General features: G+C 38.7%; 1 protein-coding gene across 3 annotated transcripts in view; it reads left to right on the forward strand.

Moving 5' to 3' along the window:
• Positions 1–18869, forward strand: part of LOC128864201 (tyramine beta-hydroxylase) — a 72871-nt gene that overhangs the window by 7590 nt on the left and 46412 nt on the right. The window contains exon 1 of one of the 3 annotated variants that reach the window (XM_054103758.1): positions 9105–9365. The exons of the other annotated variants lie outside the window; for them this stretch is intronic. The gene's annotated coding sequence lies outside the window, so the exon portion shown is untranslated. Of the gene's footprint in view, positions 1–9104; positions 9366–18869 lie in introns of those variants that run through there. 3 annotated transcript variants of the gene reach the window in all.

Below are 18869 nucleotides of genomic sequence, written 5' to 3' on the forward strand. Positions count from 1 at the left end.
ATTCAGGCATCCTAAGCCAGAAGGGGAATATGTCCCAAATACGCACCATCTTTGAAGTCGTTAAGTTCATCAAGGTCCGTTAGGTTACACTTGTGATTTTCCTTGCCATGAATTAAAAAAAAATTCTAGAAGTTTTTTCAAGTTTTGAATAACCAACCAACTTTTTGCTTCTCTTATTATAGCAGCAGCTTCGTTTTGAATTTCTTTGTCCTGGCGCCAAGAAGTATCCGTCAAATTGAATTTTCTAATGGCAGATGGATCTTTCGAGTTAGACCAAGGACATGAACTATTTAAAATATTTACAGAACAAGCGGGAAATGCACATTAAATAACGGTAGCAAGTTATGACTGAGGTAGTCAAGTTTGTTATCATTAGTACTAAGAAACCAACACTCATTCCAATATATAAAATTCATATATGAATGCAGAGAATTGTTTTTTTTTGTTTTTTTGTTTTGGTTGCTGAGGTAGGAAAATGCTTTCGCACTTACAGCAACCGTCTGCAATACTTCGAAAGGGCCTAGAACGACGTTCATAAAATGGACCAGTTCAATTCTTCCACATCTGGGTCCACCATACTTTTAGCCAGCTTCATGCTAAAGGGTTTTCCAATAACAGGTGTTACAGGTGAATGGATTGCGCTATCGAGAGACGATTAACGATTTTTTTTGTGCGGAATTGGATGGTATTGATCTGGACAACATTTATTTTCAACAATACGGCGCTACGTGCACACAGGCAACGAAACCATTGATATTTTACGAGAAAAGTTTCCGGACCGTGTTATCTCTCGAAGAGGTGATCACAATTGGCCACCGAGATCTTTTGATTTAACACCTTGTGACTTTTTTCTTTAGGGCCAAGTAAAGGAGGAGGTCTACGCCAACACACCAACAGCCCAGGGTCGATTCAAGACTTCAAAGATGGAATTCGTGAGGACATAGGGCAGCCACTTTGCAATTCGGTTATGGAAAATTTTATGAAAAGGATATTGACCTGATGTTATTTTCCACTATTAACGGCATACCTTACTCTTTATGATGAAATAAACATCCGATCATTTATACTAAAAAATAGCATTTTTCTTCGAAAATCAAAATAACACCTCTTATTAGAAAACCCTTTATATATATATATAATTGGCGCGTACACTCGTTTTGGCTGTTTGGCGGAACTCCTCCTCCTATTTTTGGTGTGCGTCTTGATGTTGTTCCACAAATGGAAGCTGTCTATTAACTAGTTGGCTAAATAACAGCCCAGGGTATTGTTTATAAGCGCGCGGAAGCATTTTGCCGAGAGTAAGTGGAAAAAAAGAAAATCAGTAATGGATTTCAAACGTAATAGTGTGATTGCATTATATTTGGCTGGAAAATCACAACCAGCGATGGTTCGTGAGCTCGAGCACCTTAAAGTAAATAAAATTTTGTTTATCGCACCATTACTCGTTACAATGATACTGGTAGCATGGCGAAACGTCATGGAGGTAGTCATCAAAAGACTGCAACGTCACGTCAAATAAAGTGCCAATCAAATGGCGAAAGAACTGAAAATATCTGATTGTAGCCACATACTGAAAAATGAAAAGTCAAGCCTTACAAGATCCAAAAGGCGCATAATCTCACACCAAAGCAGCAACAAGTCAGACTTGAGGGAGCGAAGGAGTTGCTTCGCTTGGCCGAAAGCGGTCAATTTCCGAACACTGTGTTTTTGACGGGAAAATTTTTCAAATTGAGCAATTCGTAAACTTCCAAACCGAAAGGGTTTATTTGACCGACCGGACCGTTCATATGAGAATTTGAATCATCGACTGGCCACCAGGAGGCAGCACACGCCATAGGTAATGGTTTGGGCCGCTGTAACCGCAGATGGGCGCTCTACAATCGTTTTCATCGAGTCGGGTATCAAGGTAAATACAAAATGGAAAATTCTGGAGGTTGCTTTGAGACCGCGGGCAGACACGCATTTCGGTGGCAGACCACCGACGTTTCAACAGGGCTCGCCACCGTGTCACAAAGCTCGAGTGAACCAAGAATGTCTAAAAAAACGCTACGAACTTTATAACGCGCACACAATGGCTCTCAATTATTATTATTCTCTTTGGGTCATTTTGGAGAGCAAGGTCCGAACTAAAAAATTAACCAGTCTCGATGCGCTGAAAAAATCTATTGTCCGCAGTGGGCCAAAATACCTGTAAGTTACATTCGGGCAGCTTGCTATTCGTTTCTGGACCCTCTCAAGGCCATAGTCAAGGCAAAAGGTGGTCATATCGAGAAAATGTAAATTGATTCTTAATTTTGTATTATTTTCACAAATTTTTTTACTTTGAACTGAATAAAAAAATTTTCCAAATTCAATCTATGGCCTTTTTAATTGGTTACACTTCGAGTGCCGGACCCTGCAGTCTTTACGTTTCTTCTTACATTCGTAAAAATAATTATCGATTGTTTGCTGACTTCACACGCAATCGTAGAGAAACCGATGGTGCTCAATGCAGTGGACGTCCATATGAGGCGGTAACACCAGAAAACATCAAAAAAATCCACAAAAACGTTTTGAATGATCGGAAAGTGAAGTTGCGTGAGTTAGCTGACATCGTAAAGATATCAAAAGAACGTGTTGGCTTTGTGTAGCATGAGCATTTGTCTATGAAAAAGTTCTGTTCAAAGTTGACCAAAACTGTTGACTGCAAAACAATGGTAAAACTACATGAACTGAACTTCGAATTGCTCCCACATCCACCATATTTGCCAGAATTGGCTCCCAGGGACTACTGGCTGTTCGCAGACCTAAAACAAATGCTCGCCGGTAAGAAATTTCGCTCGAATGAAGAAGTTATCTCTGAAACTGAGGACCATTTTGAGGGAAAAGATAAATTGTTCTACAAAAGTGGTATGGAAATGTTAGAGCAGCGCAGAAATGATTACGTTGTTCTTAATGGGAATTAAGTTGATGAATAAAGCGAATTTTGGCCAAAGTACATGTTTTCTTTGTTAGGACCGGAACTTTCCAACGGATGTGTTAGTATGAGTATAGTTTATACTTTATATTAAATTATTTAATTACAAGCCAGGCTGATGGCGCCTGCTGCAAATTGCTTTGATTTCGAAATATGATTATTTACAATTATATTTCAAGTAAGTAAATAAATAAAAAGTTTCTAAATTGTAGTGTTGCTCAACCAAACACACGTAAAGGCATCGTAAAAGTTATACTTCCTGATAAACGGTTAAATAAAATTTTCTTGCCGCACGGAAATGTTATCTTTTTTTTTTTGTAATTGATACAATAATTTACTCATAAGATGCAACGGGCGAAATTTCTTTTTCTTATACTGACCACGAGAAAAATTTACTGATAAACATTGGTCCGGCAGGTCAAAGTTTAAAATTAGTCACATAATGTCAAGTTTTTGTTTAATATATAATATAAACTTATACGTGTACTTATATTTATAAGAACTTCTTCTTCTTAATTGGCGCTATAACCGCTTACGCGATTTTGGCCGAGTTTAGCAAAGCGCGCCAGTCGTTTCTTTCTCGTGCTAACCGGCGCCAGTTGGGCACACTAAGTGAAGCCAAGTCCTTCTCCACCTGATCTTTCCAACGCAGAGGAGGCCGCCCTCTTCCTCTGCTACCACCAGCTGGTACCGCATCGAATACTTTCAAAGCCGGAGCGTTTGTATCCATTCGGACGACATGACCCAGCCAACGTAGCCGCTGGATCTTTATTCGCTGCGCTATGTCTATGTCGTCATAAAGCTCATACAGCTCATCGTTCCATCGTCTGCGGTATTCGCCATTGCCAACGTGCAAAGGTCCAAAAATCTTACGCAGAATCTTTCTCTCGAACACCCCAAGCGTCGCTTCATCGGATGTTGTCATCGTCCAAGCTTCTGCGCCATACGTTAGGACGGGCATGATGAGAGTCTTGTAGAGTGTTAGTTTTGTTCGTCGAGAGAGGACTTTACTGCTCAGTTGCCTACTTAGTCCAAAGTAGCACTTGTTGGCAAGAGAGATTCTACGTTGGATTTCAAGGCTGACATTGTTATCGGTGTTAATGCTGGTTCCTAAATAGACGAAGTCTTTTACAACCTCGAAATTATAACTGTCTACAGTGACGTGAGTGCCGATACGCGAGTGCGCCGACTGTTTGTTTGAAGACAGGAGGTACTTCGTTTTGTCCTCGTTCACCACCAGACCCATTCGCTTTGCCTCTTTATCCAGTTTGGAGAAGGCAGAACTAACAGCGCGGTTGTTAAGGCCGATGATGTCAATATCATCGGCATACGCCAACAATTGTACGCTCTTATAAAATATTGTGCCTGAGCGATTAAGTTCTGCGGCTCGTACGATGCTCTCCAACATCAGGTTAAAGAAGTCACACGACAGCGAGTCACCCTGTCTGAAACCTCGTTTGGTATCAAACGGCTCGGAGAGGTCCTTCCCAATTCTGACGGCGCTGCTGGTGTTGAGCAACGTCATCTTACATAGCCGTATTAGTTTTGCGGGGATACCAAATTCAGACATCGCGGCATACAGGTAACTCCTTTCCGTACTGTCGAATGCAGCTTTGAAGTCGACGAAAAGATGGTGTGTGTCGATTCTCCTTTCATGGGTCTTTTCCAAGATTTGGCGTATTGAGAATATTTGGTCGATGGTAGACTTTCCAGGTCTGAAGCCACACTGATAAGGTCCAATCAGTTGGTTGACGGTGGGCTTCAGCCTTTCACACAATACGCTCGCTAGAACCTTATAGGCGATATTTAGAAGACTAATCCCGCGGTAATTGGCACAAATTGCAGGATCGCCCTTCTTATGGATTGGGCAGAGCACACTTAAATTCCAATCGGCAGGCATGCTTTCATCCGACCATATTTTGCATAGAAGCTGATGCATGCACCTTACCAGCTCCTCGCCGCCATGTTTGAATAGCTCAGCGGGCAGTCCGTCGGCGCCCGCGGCTTTGTTGTTCTTTAGCCGCGTTATCGCTATTCTCACCTCGTCATGATCGGGCAGCGGAACGACAATTCCGTCGTCAACGATTGGGGTATCGGGATCTTCACTTTCTCGGTGACATGCGCAGCTGTCACTGTTTAATAAGTTCGAGAAGTGTTCCCTCCATAATTTAAGATTGCTCTGTACGTCAGTCACCAGTTCGCCGTCTTTGTTCTTACAGGAAAACGCCCCGGTCTTAAAACCTTCTGTAAGCCGCCGAACTTTCTGGTAGAATTTTCGGGCGTTGTTCCTGTTGGCCAGCATCTCAAGCTCTTCGCACTCACGTATTTCGGCCTCTCGTTTCTTCTTTCGGGTAATACGTCTCTCTTCCTTTTTCAGCTCTCGGTAGCGATCCCACATGGCTCGCGTTGCGCCCGATCGCAGCGTGGCTCTATAGGCGGCATCCTTTCTTTCTGCGGCAGCATGACATTCCTCGTCGTACCAATTGTTCTTTCGGGCTCGCCGGAAACCGATTTCTTCTTCGGCGGCGGTACGTAGAGAACGAGAAATGTTGCTCCATTGTTCGTGGATGCCGGTTTGTTGGGCAGTACTCTCTGAGAGCAGGAGTGAGAGTCGAGTGGCGAATCTTCTGGCTGTCTGTTGTGATTGCAGCTTTTCGATGTCGAACATTCTTTGCGTAGGTAGATGCACGTTTTTTCCTGCACAGAGGCGGGTGCGCAATTTGGCTGCAACAAGGTAATGATCCGAGTCGATGTTGGGTCCTCGGATCGTACGTACATCTAATACACTAGAAGCGTGTCTTCCATCTATCACAACATGATCGATCTGGTTTCGTGTTTTTCGATCAGGAGACAGCCAGGTGGCTTGGTGAATCTTCTTATGCTGGAATCTGGTGCTGCAGACTACCATGTTTCGGGCCCCGGCGAAGTCGATCAGCCTCTGTCCGTTACCGGATGTTTCGTTGTGCAGGCTGAATTTTCCGACTGTGGGACCAAAAATTCCCTCCTTGCCCACCCTGGCGTTGAAGTCGCCAAGCACGATTTTTATGTCGTGGCGGGGGCAGCGCTCATAGGAGCGTTCCAGGCGCTCATAGAAAGAATCTTTGGTCGCATCGTCCTTCTCTTCCGTCGGGGCGTGGGCGCAAATTAGCGATATGTTAAAAATTTATAAAAACTGCACACTCAAATTTTGCAGGTTTCTTCACATCTACGTAAACTCTAGTTTTGTCTGCATACATATGTATGTATATAAATTCCGCATACATATTTGTGCTAACATTGAAATTGTATTGAAGTTTAAAGGATTTGCAATATCGTATAGCATTTGACGTGCACTGACTCGAAAATACTCAACCGCAGCTTATCAAAGTAAAGTTGCGAGCTCGTTATTTCAGTGGCGCACAATAAACAATTCGCTGTATTTCAGGCGTTTCAATTGTCGATGTAGTAAACTGCAAATAAAGGCGAATAGATAAATCAAACTGTATCCATACATAAATATAAATTTTGCTTCGAAAAGCTTTATAAAATATTTGGGAAAAACAATAAATTCACCTGATCTCTTTGGCGTTGCTTGATTTTGGGTTCACTCCGCTCATAATTCTCATTGTGCATAAATCGAAAACACAAATTGGCCGTTGAGAATAGCTGACGTTTTTGTTATGGGAAAAACCGCTTTATTGCTTAGGATATTTTGGGGCATAATTTGATTTATGGGTTGTTTAGAATAAAACGTAGGTGTGAAGGCATGATTCAATAGTAAAAAATTTGCTCAGTAAGCAGCTTTCTCGTTTACTCTTAACAAATCGGCTCCCTTTGCAAGACACTGGGTTGCTAGCCCTAGAAATTTTGAGTAAAAGTGGAGGAAAAGTAAAATTTGTAGAAAAAACATTTCATTTTCAAAATGATCTGCTTACGAGCAACAACTCGTTAAAGAGTTTACATCGGTATGTTCAGGACTATGATAGTACGACATGAAATACATACCTCTTAAGTCAGGACATGATAGAGTTATTGACGCAATCCGAGATCGATGAGTGGAGAATTTACAAAGCTTTATTTCGTATGATGTGGTGATTTAGACGGAATTCATGTTTTTTTAAAGAGCTAGCATTTCCCAAAGAGTTACGACAGTAAGAATAATTGGATAGTCCCGACGCAATCGGTAACATTTCAAACCTCATTATAAAAAAGTTGGGATTCGATAAGGTGTCCAGAGAAGGCTTAGCAAAGCACAGGACCAGCATTAAAAAGCTCCTCATAAAAAACCATCTGCAGGAATCGGTTTAAAACTGTAGGTCCATTTGTGGAACAACATTAAGACGCGCGCTACAAATAGAAGAAGGATCACGGCCAAACACCAAACAGAAGTGTACGTGCCAATTATTTATTTATTTTTAACGAAATAGTTTCATATTGGCGAAACTTCGCAACTTTGCGATCGGTTTTAAATTTAGTATTGTAATTAATTCACAAAATAAAATCTTGGATTAAGTGAAATAATTTCTTGTTTTAATAGTAGACTTGGCGATTTCCGCTAATAACTTCTATTTTTACAATTATTTACATTCCAATATTTAATAAAATTATTTTTTTAAACCGTTCGCTGTTTGTTTCCATTTAAGTAAAAAATACTTTTTTGCTAAGATTTTTACCAAAAATTATTTAATATTTTCAACTTTATTCACCTGCTTAAATACAAGCTTTTGTAAGGGAGTGTCAAAAATCGCATGTCACTAATAAGCAAACCTTTAATAATTAAATCATGGCGTGAAGGTATATAAAAAACGATTACGCACGAGCACAAAATAGTTTCAAATTGCAAGATATTATGACTTTCAAGGTAACGACTACTTTTAAAACCATTTTCTTTTCCTTTAGTTCTCCAGTGTAATTTTCAAAAACAACAAAAGTCCGCATGAAGGAAAGAATAATGAGATTGCGCATATCGTGGTACCGTTACTTTGCTCTCAGCGAATTTGACAATGAGTTACGTCGTTTTCGCACCAGTATGGCCAGATTACCATTTTCGTAACTTGATTTAGCATTTTTTTTCGGTATTTAGTCTCGGAGTTTTAGTTCTTTCTTCATGACATTTTTCTAGCATGTTCTAATTAAAATGTCATGTTATGATTTTGTAAAATATACATTTTTTAAAAATTAGTTCAATAATTCACTCAGTTTTATTTAGCTTTACTTTTTTTAACATCTGGTCGCATTGCTCGCGATTGCGGTTATTGTTGGTGTTCTTCTGCTGTCAGCAGTCAAATCTTTCGCTCGCTACTGCAGTGTTGCCTAGCTTTGGATATAAAAACGCACTAAAATGCCCGTTTAAAGAAAATAAAACACCAAATTTTTATTGACTTGCTTTAAGAACTTTATATCCGTGACAAATTGTCTTTAAAATGTGCGTTTTTTCAATAAGTGTGTTATGATTATGTACAATTTAATTTATGAGTTTTTTTTTTTTTGTTAAGAGAAACTATTTTGTTAAGACAACGACTTTTTTGCTATATTTGAGATTATGTAACAATATAAGGTACTTTTTTTTGTAAAAAATGTCATTATGATTTCTTTAGAATTTTCTGGTATTTTTTTGCTTATTTTTACTATGAACACACCTCTTGATGCCCTATGTCCCACTAAGGGTGGAGGACCGGAAAAAACGATTACACCTCTATGGTTTTAATCCGCATTCAGTAAATTCAAACGCCTTTTAAAATGTGTAAAAAGGTTTTTAATCCTAAAAAGAGTTGAGAGAGGGATATTTAATATGCTTGCATAACCTTAAAAGGAGCAAAAAATTAAATTCACATTTTCAAAATATCAAATTTTATAAGAACCAACTAATTTTCATTAGCACTAAAATCTTCTCAGAGTGACCTTTTTTAACCTTCTTTTGCATAATAATATAGTTTATTTTTTAACTTAAAGTTTCGGTAGCTTTACATTAAAAAAAGAAACAAACACGAAACTTCAAAATTTTCGCATTTTCGGTATAAAAAAATACTAAATTTATTGCGAAAAGCAAATGGTTGGCAATACTGCACGACTCGGAAAAACGTGACGTCACGCACTCTCTGATGGGCGCAGTCTTGTTTCTATCATTCTTGAAAAATCACTCACTTTGATGTCAGGAGAAAGAAGAAAATTGTATTATTAAATACTTCTCGCTAATGGACGTGTAAAATTGAATTTGTGCCTTTTCTTTGAATTTGTGTATCTCCCATATTGAAAGTTAACGAATGTAAAGACTGGCTCACCGATTACGTCTTATATAGCGCGTCCGTCCGCAGAACTGGGTTTTTAATTGAAAGTTTCTCTCTCTAACCGCTGCGCGTATGAGTGGGAAGGAGACCGCGTTAGCATCGTTATTCGTGCGAGTTATTTAGTCACGATGCCGGAGTAGAGGGTGAGTAACGTGTGTTCTCAAGCGAAGCGTATTTCAAGGCTAATAATTCGTATGCAACTGCTCGTCGTAAATTTTATTTACGTTACAATATTCGATGACCCAAGTGCAGATTTGATTCATTTGCAATTTGCGTGCAATTTCTGCGAGACAATGGTGGAGTGATTTCGTACGTTAAACACTATATTTCCGATTGACGACGCCTATTTTCATTGAAATGAAAATGTAAATAAGCAAAATTGCTGTTATTGGTCACCTAAAGGACAGGACTCACTATTAAAATATCCACAGCCACTTCACAATCCCAACGTGACAGTTTGGTGCATATGTCCATTAACACACAGTGGAATAATTGACCATATTTTGTTTAAAATCGAAATGAAATGAAAAACAAAAACGCTCTTGCTGTATACTAACAGGCGGGAATGAGTTTAACCCTCCTTTTTTAAAAGCTTCGGTTCGGCACCCGGGTCTAGCCTTCGCCCTTAGGAACTAGTCCCTCCAGGGAGGCATTTTGCAAATTTCCCAGATCTTCAAAGAAATTATCACTAAGATATTTGTGGCACGGCTTCTTTGAAGTGGTGTTGTACCGACGCAATTTCCTCTTCATCTTCACAACTCCTGACTCATTGTGAGGGACACCCATTCTAGCGGCTATGGTGTCAATAGTGCAGTAACCCGCTATAGCAACGCTGGTAGTTGATCTGTTGATCCAAACAGACATTTTGTTCTTCTAGGATTCAGGTTTGGCCAGAGCGCTTTGGAGAGCCTGCAGTTAGTAGTCAGAGAACACCCTCTATTCGTTTCCGGGATTACGCTTAAGCCAATCGCAGTACACAGTGTACAGTTTATTTAGAGGAATACTTATGTCCTCTACCACTCGCTGAAGATCTAGTTCAAAGCCTTTCCTTGCACACTGATCCGCTCTTTCATTTCCCTCCACTTCAGAGTGACCGGGGTCCCAACAATGTGTGGTGTTGTGATGTTGGACAAGCGAGAATTTAACACATCTTGGACCGATGTGCGCTAAGGCCGGAGGCTTGACCGCTGCTTGCCTATCAGCAAAATACTCAATCAAGAGATAGAGCTTTTTAAAGTGCATCATTGAGTTGAAATACATTTCTAAAATAATTTTGAAATTTTGCTCATAAAATAAGTAAATAAGTGGATCTCTGGGAAGAGGCAAAAAAATTGATTCCATATCCTTTCCAGCCTGCAACAACTGATTTGGAAATATGATATGATGAAATATGAAAAAGATCGGGCAAGTGGATGTGCGTAAGTGAGTGAACTGAATTTAAAAATCTTAGGCAAAACCACCCACATTAATGGCCATCAATAAAAAGTTAGGTATCGTACGGGCTTAGACATTTTTTATAATTTTTTTTCTGTATGTAAATATCAAAGTTGCAATGGCACTTAAAGATACAAATTTCACATTTATTGCTAAAGTTTTTTGAAGTGCTTTTGGATGCACGACTTTTTTATATTTTTTTCGTCTAGTACGTACACGAATGAATTACAAGGTTATCGACTCATGAGACTGCCATAGAACATACATATGTACAAACAACTGTCCAATCGAGTAGCATTAGTTTCCAAAACTGCAGCATTGCACATCACAAATGCGACTCTCACCGGAAAGTACAAACGTTCGAATTCGATTGGTTGCAACAGTACATTTTCTCTTTTCCATCAAAATTGCGACTTTTGTGGAATTTTTTATGATACTTTTCAAAGAAAGCCTGATGCTGTTGTAAAGTTGTGGCAGATTGATGTTGTGTCGGAGACGGATGATAAACATTTCAAATTGCAATTTTAAAACGTGCACGGCGGTGTAGCTGGCAAGTTGAGCGAATTCAAGGATCCGGTTGTATGATTGGCAACTTCATCTAAATTCATTACATAATAAATGGACTTACATATTTGTACGTATGTTACCTGTGGCATAGTAATACCTCTTTTTTGCTGCAATTACTCTGGCGGCTTCCATGCGACTTTGTTACAGTTTTCGCCTTTAATTCTTTTTGCGAGTTGTGGTGTAAAAGTGGTTATATTTTTGTACCATAATTTAAATTCTCTCGAAACACTAACCAATTAACAAATATTCAGTAAAATAGGCTATTTCTTTTCGTGCTACTGAAAGTGGTGTTAAATTCGAGAAAAATGCATTGAGTGTCAATTCTTGTAAAAATTTGGCTTATGGTGAACATTGGCTTAAGGCCAAATTTAGTATCTGGAAAATGTTTCCCTATACATTGTAACTACAGCTATTTTATATCAATCGCTTATTAAGCTACTTTAATTGATGTTCGCTCACCGGATTGAGCGTACGAGGCACCTCCGAAAGTAAGTCTTATTTGTAGTAGTTTGAGTAGTTTAAAAAAAAACGTAAAAAATTACGTCATTAAGCCACTGGTCCACCCTCTTTCTTCACTGTTGAGACGGACTTGAGCTTTCAGCCCAATAGGTGGTAATCCAAGCCTCATTTCCAATAGCAATAGTGTGAAGAGAATTGCCACCTTCGAATTTGTAGCGCTCCAAAAACTCTTTTGAGGCCTGCCTCCGAATTAAATTGAGTTGTTCTATCAGCGGTTTTGAAATCCATGTCGCAGACAATTTCCGATATTCGGGGGTTTCTGTGATTGCTTCGAGCTGCGAAGATCAGGAGAATAGGAGAAATGTTGCAAAAAGTGCATCGAATCTGCGATCGCCATGCCCGGTGAGATCATCAACCGAGATTTCTTACGTATTTTCATTCGAAATCATTTTATGTATCCAGTCTCAAGTCATGGAACACATTTCTGCAAAATGAATCACCCTATTGAAAGATATTATTATGTATTTCTGAAAATGGCAGCGTACGTCAAACATATTTGACACTTGTGAACTAAGTAATAATCGATAGGCGTTGTTGGCGTAGTGTGAGTACAATGACCATTTCCTAAAAGTGCCGCGGTAGCTGAGCAAACTTTCACACGCGTAATCTCTCGTTTTGGCGATTTAGCAAGGCCAGCATGGTTACCCGATTTAACCATCTCAGACTTCTTCTTTGGGTCTACTTGAAGTCGCGTGTGCCCCGCCTTCGCTCGAATCAGGTTTGAGGTCTTTGGCACTGATGTGCTATTGACTCCTTAGCACCGCAAGATCTACTCAAATTTCTCCGGAGATCGGGTAGATTTAAAGAAAATTAAAAGGGAATCCAAGTGTAGTACAATGGCCTTAATTAATACCTGAGTGCTGCACTTGCTAGTTGTCCCGACAAAAAAAAAACAAAAACAAAAAAAACAAGAAGCCCTTATTCTATGGAATGCGAACAGTTCTCACTGAGCAGCCATGGATCACAAATGTGCATCAACATTGGGGGATGCCATCCTTTTCACTTAATAGGAAAAATTCCCAAGGTCCGAGTAAAGATTCACTCAAAAAATTTTTTTTATTACAATAGTAAAACTGGTAGCTAAGTGGTCGCTTGCTTCATGAACAGATATTGGAGACACTGGTAGGCATTTAAGCCCAAAATACTGGTATGGCTTCACAAGAGATTCGCTTGTTCTCATTATTTAGCTACCATAAGAGTATATGCTTGGTACTCGAAGATATTTGACCGAAATCATAAAACACAAGACCCTGACCGCCTTACAAAATCGACGGTTAAACATGGAAAAATTTCCGCTATCGTTTGGGGGTTCATTTCAAATAAAGAAGTAGCGTTTATTGGCGTCACAATTGACGCCAAACAATATTTAAATATGTTAAAAAAAAGTTAGTCGGTAGCGCTAACAAAATTGGGTTTATCGCTGAGAATAAACCAAATTTTAAATTTGACCAAGACAACGATCCAAAGCATAAGAAGTAAAGGGTTTTCCAATAACAGGTGTTATTTAGATTAGATTAGAGATGATTAACGAGTTTTTATGACCGGAATTAGATGTTATTGATCTCGACGACGTTAATTTTCAACAAGACAGCGCTACGTGCCAACGAAACCATTGATCTTTTACGGGAGAAATTTCCGGACCGTGTTATCTCTCGAAGAGGTGATCACAATTGGCCACCGAGATCTTGCCATTTAACACTTTGTGACTTTTTCCTTTGGGGCCACGTGAAAGAGAAGGTCTACGCCAACAGCCCAGGGTCGATTCAAGACCTCAAAGATGGAATTCGTGAGGCAATCGAGGACATAGGGCAGCCACTTTGCAATTCGGTTATGGAAAATTTCTTAAAAGGATATTGTCCTTTAAGCGTGTTCGTGGTGGCCATTTGCCTGATGTTATTTTCTACTAATAACGGCATCCCTTTGTAACGGCATACTCTTTATAATGAAATAAATAAACATCTGATCATTTATTTTAAAAATTGCATTTTTCTTTGAATATCAAAATAACACCTCTTAATAGATACCCCCATATAATATGCAGATGTAGCTGCTCCAGGTAAAGTTATAAATACACCGACCCAGAGTCCCGACACAAACGTGTTTGAAAATTTGTGGGCCTTTTGGAAGAAAAGAGTCGCTCCATTCTATGCGGTCCATTCCATAAAAAAGCGCCTGCAAAATGTTATTGAAGCTAACGGTTATCATACCAAATGTTAAATTAATCTAAAATACTACGTATTCACATTATGTAGGTATTAAATAAAACATGCCCGTATTAAAGTTGATAAAAGCAGCTTATTGACACTGTTGAAGTAGTATGTCATTATGTTTTTGTTGCTTTAGGTGTTGATTCTTCAAAGAATTTAAAGTTTTTTTTGATTCACTTTAAATGCGTGAATAAATATGAATAAGTATCAAAAAAAACAAAAATTCAAAGATAAACAAATTGTGCTATTCTTTTCTACTGAAATCGAAAAATTGAATTTATTTTCAACGCCCAAACTCATTCTTAACATACTATATGTGCTCCAAGATTCATTGAAATATGTTAATTTTACCGTGCGTGAATTACCCTGCGCACGGATGGACAGACAGATATGGCTAAATCCACTCTTGCCATTCTTCTGAGTATTTCGATACATATGTACATGTCTATATTTATCTCATTTCGTTTATGCTATTACATACAGCCGTTAAGCGAAGAAAATTATAATACCCTTGGGCACAACTGCGTGGATATAAAAATTAATAGAAGCGAATAAGTCGAGCCCGCTTTGGTTAAGGAAAAATTTCTCAATTTTTATATACCTCTTTGTAAAACAAATTACCTTTAAGTGAAGTATGTAACAATATAAATAGGTGTATACAGGGTGGCGCAAAATTATGGGAAATATATATGTATATATAGGGTAGTCGAAAAAGTCTTTTCGTATTTTGTCAATAGATGTCTTTGGAGTCATCTATCTCCAGTGCTACCAATCACATTGTGTCATATCATATGGTGTTAGAAAGGTGACGTTTTAAGCTTCATTTAACCAAAAAAAAAATTAAATTCGGAGAAATGTGTGAAGTTTACGGAGACGATGCTATATCAGTTCGTGTAGCACAACAATGGTTCGCTCGCTTCCGTTCTGGAAATTTCGCTGTGAAAGATGTACCTCGCTCCGGTCGACCTATCGTTGAAAAAGTCGATGAAATTGTGGAAAAGATTGACCAGGACCGTCACATAAGCTGCCATGACATCGCCAAGGCACTAAACACTCATCATCAAACGGTTTGGAACCATTTAAAAAAGGCTGGTTACAAAAAGAAGCTCGATGTTTGGGTACCACATGAATTGTCTGTGCCATCGGTCAATGCAGAACTCCCTTAATGGAGTAAAGTTGGCTTCAAGAGAAGCTTGTGAAAATTACTTGTTGCAGTTTTTCGCCGAGAAACCACAAAAGTTTTACACTGATGGAATAATGTCTCTAGAAGAAAAATGGCAAAAGGTGGTCGACCAAAATAGTACATATTTGGTTTAAAAAAGAGCTTGGGAAACAGGAAAAAGTCACATGGAGCCATATCAGGCGAATACGGTGCTTGCGGAACGATATTAACATTATTTTTGTTCAAATAATCGCGAACAAGACGTGATGTGTGAGCTGGGGCATTATCGTGATGCAAGAACCATGACTTGTTGTCTCACAATTCCTTCCTTTTAAGACGAATGATCTCACGCAAACGCTTTAAAACGTCTAAATAATATTCAGCATGAACCGATTTTGCGATTTGTGCGATTTTCAAGCACAATTTCCTTTACTTTTCCGATGTTTTCGTCGTTTACTGATGTTGCTGGACGACGTTCATGAGGTTTCAACCGATGTACGGCCCTCTTTGAACGATTTGTACCACTGGAAAACACGTGCACGCGATAGAACAGAGACCCCCATAGGTTGTCTGCAACATTTTTAAGGCGTCTGAAGCCGAAGTTTTGTTGGAATACCAAAATTTCAAACAAATTCTTTGTTCAACTTGAATTTCCATCCTTAAATTCGAAGAACACACTCGAGCTTGACTTGTTTACAGTAGCACAGAAAACAAACTATGTGACATATCACGCTGAAATTTGCCACGTAAGCTTATAACAGTCCTACCAAAAAACAAAAAATTTATTTTTGCAATATGTCATCCGCGGACCGTTTTATTGATAACGTCTCGTTCATATTTGAGCAGAAGGTATAATTGGCCCATACACCCATTTTAGGTGTTTGGCCGAGCTCCTCCTCCTATTTGCGGTGTGCGTCTTGATGTTGTTCCAGAAATGGACAAACCTACAGGTTCAAGTCGACTCCGAACGGCAGAAATTTTTTATGAGGAGCTTTTTCATGGCTGAAATACACTCGGAGGCCATTGCTTGTCGAGGGGCGATCGCTATTAGAAAACACTTTTTCTTTATTTTGATTTTCCACCGAGATTCGAACTTACGTTCTTTCTGAATTCCGAATGGTATTCACGCACCAACCCCTTCGGCTACGGCGGCCGTCAATTATGGAAAAGAATTTCATTAAATTAATTTTTTAAGTGCATACAAGGTGGCGCAAAATTAATAATCCATTTTTTTTCATTTTTTTACCATCATAATAAGCGAAAGTCATGCAAAGCATATTTAAAAAAAAAAAACATTTCTGCCTAAATATTATATGTATGCATGTATTTTAATAGAAAAACATAGTATGTAACTAATGAAATTAAAATTGCACGTTTATTACGTACACATTATACACATACAAGTGTATTTTTTAATGAATATAATCTTTAATTTTTGTCTGCTTTTGGTTTTTCATTTTATTGTAAAAATAGCCTCTAAAACTATGTGTATAGAAGACATCGCCATGGTCAAATTATCGTTTTCAATATTGCTGTTAACAAATCGGGATAATAATTCTGCAGCTTTTAATGCCTCTTCTGCGGTAAGTAATGGTTCTTCCTCGACTTCCTCTTCGCCATCACTTTCAAGTTGTTCCTTAGCATTAATGTTCTGTACGATATTGTCATCGGTGGGTTCTTCGGATGTGAGGAGAACACTATCGTTGTCAACATAATCTTTCCACACTGCTGGTGCTGCTAAAGAATCTGAATTTAGATTTCGTGACCACAAAGACAAAGGACATCATCTTCTTCATCAAATTCAAGTTCTGATTTTTGATTAGGTAAACCGTCGAGTCTTTCAATGAATCCTGCATGTCTGAAACAGTTGTGAATGGTACTTTGTGACGTTTTATTCCAGGCATCATTAACCATCAGAATTGCATCTAGCATCGTTATTTTTGTAGAAGGGTTGTTGTCATTAGCTGCAAGACTATTAATCATTTTGAGCACAAGATTTTTTCTAAAATTCGTTTTGAGTGCACGCACTCTTCCCTGATCCATTGGCTGTAGTACTGATGTTGTATTCGGCGGAAGGAAAGCAAGTGTTATAGACTTTAAAACAGTAAAATTTGGATGTGCCGGGCAATTATCAACCAGCAATAAATTTTTTTTCTTCTTTTTCACTAGATCACGATGCCAATCTCAAAGCCATTTTTCTAAAAGTTCTGATGTCATCCAAGTTTTACGATTGTTAGCATAATCGACATGTAATGATTTGACCCCTTTAAACCATCTGGGTTTTTGTGACTTTCCAATAATGAGCAATTTCTTTGTTTTTGTGCCACTCATATTAGCTGCTATCATGACAGTTATTCTATCTTTCGATAATTTGCCTCCACTACAATTCTCACCTTTAAATTTTAATGTTTTGTCCGGCATTAATTTGCAAAACAGTCCAGTTTCATCAGCATTAAATATATCATCATCAGAAAACTGTCCGCGTAGATTCGGCTACACAGTTGTTAACCAGTTTGTTGTTGAACTTTGATCAACAGACGACAAATCACCGACAATTTTTCCCGCCGCAATGTTATGCCGAACTTTAAAACGACTGATCCAGCTTGCAGAACAATTGAAATCGAGAATACCAAAACGCGCGGCAAAAAGGTTTGCCTTTTCTTGTAGCATAGGGCCGCTGATAGGTATTCTTTTGTTTCTCATGGTTTTAAACCACTGAATAAATGCTTCATCAACATTTTCTTGTCGCGATTTTCGAAGCCTTTTCAGTTTCAAAACATTTGAATTGAACGATTGCTTAATGCGGTTCTTGTTTCTAAAAATCATTGAGATTGTCGAATGATCAACGCCAAATTCCTTTGCGAAGGATGACTTTGATTCTCCATTTTCTAACCTGCATATTGTTGCACATTTCTCCTCAATCGTAAATGCTTTACGGCGTTCAAACGACATTCTTTTCACAGTATAAACACAAACGACAAACGAAAATTAATGCGTGACCTTCAAGCGTCAATTACTCACTGAGATTCAAAACAAAAACGAGCCACGTGCCGAACGTCGTCGGGAATCAACGAACATTACCGAAGGTGTAAACATAATGGCCCCTATTATGAGCAACATTCGATCTTCGACTGTAGTCGAAAGTGCTGATCGAACGAATTTTCATTTGGTATTATGGTGCTCATTCGTTGAAGAATAGGACTATTGTGAATTTTGATCGCTCGACGCATTTACAATAAATAATTTTTTCTCAGCTGATACAGCAAATCAAAATAAAAGAAAAACCGATTGTGTTGAAATTCTTTGCTAACATTATTTTTAAAAGTTAAAAAAAGTATTTTTTGTGAAAATGAGTACAACGGAGTTGTGGTTCGACGATTCATCGGACGATGAAAGATTAGTGGAACTAGCTAGAAGTAGAAAACAGTTGACGGACGCATCCAACCCCCTAGAAATGTCTTCCACTGAGTATGTTTAGAATTTTCAAAATGTGTTGACGTACTTAATATTACAGAAATTTCCTTACAGATTTTTAAAGAACTTTAGATTATCTAAAGAGGCGTTTATGCACCTACTATCCAGTACAGAAAACCAGTTGCAGCAGTGCTCCCGAGCCAAATCCATTCCAAATATTTTAAAGCTAGTCACAGTTCTGCGATTTTGTGCTCAGTGATCGTACCAATTGAGTATTGGTAATGAAGGTATGCTAGGACTTGCTCAACCCACTGTGTACGATGATGCTGAAGATATTGAAGTGG

This window comes from Anastrepha ludens, chromosome 5 (assembly GCF_028408465.1).
Source record: "Anastrepha ludens isolate Willacy chromosome 5, idAnaLude1.1, whole genome shotgun sequence".
In the NCBI taxonomy this organism is placed as follows: domain Eukaryota; kingdom Metazoa; phylum Arthropoda; class Insecta; order Diptera; family Tephritidae; genus Anastrepha; species Anastrepha ludens.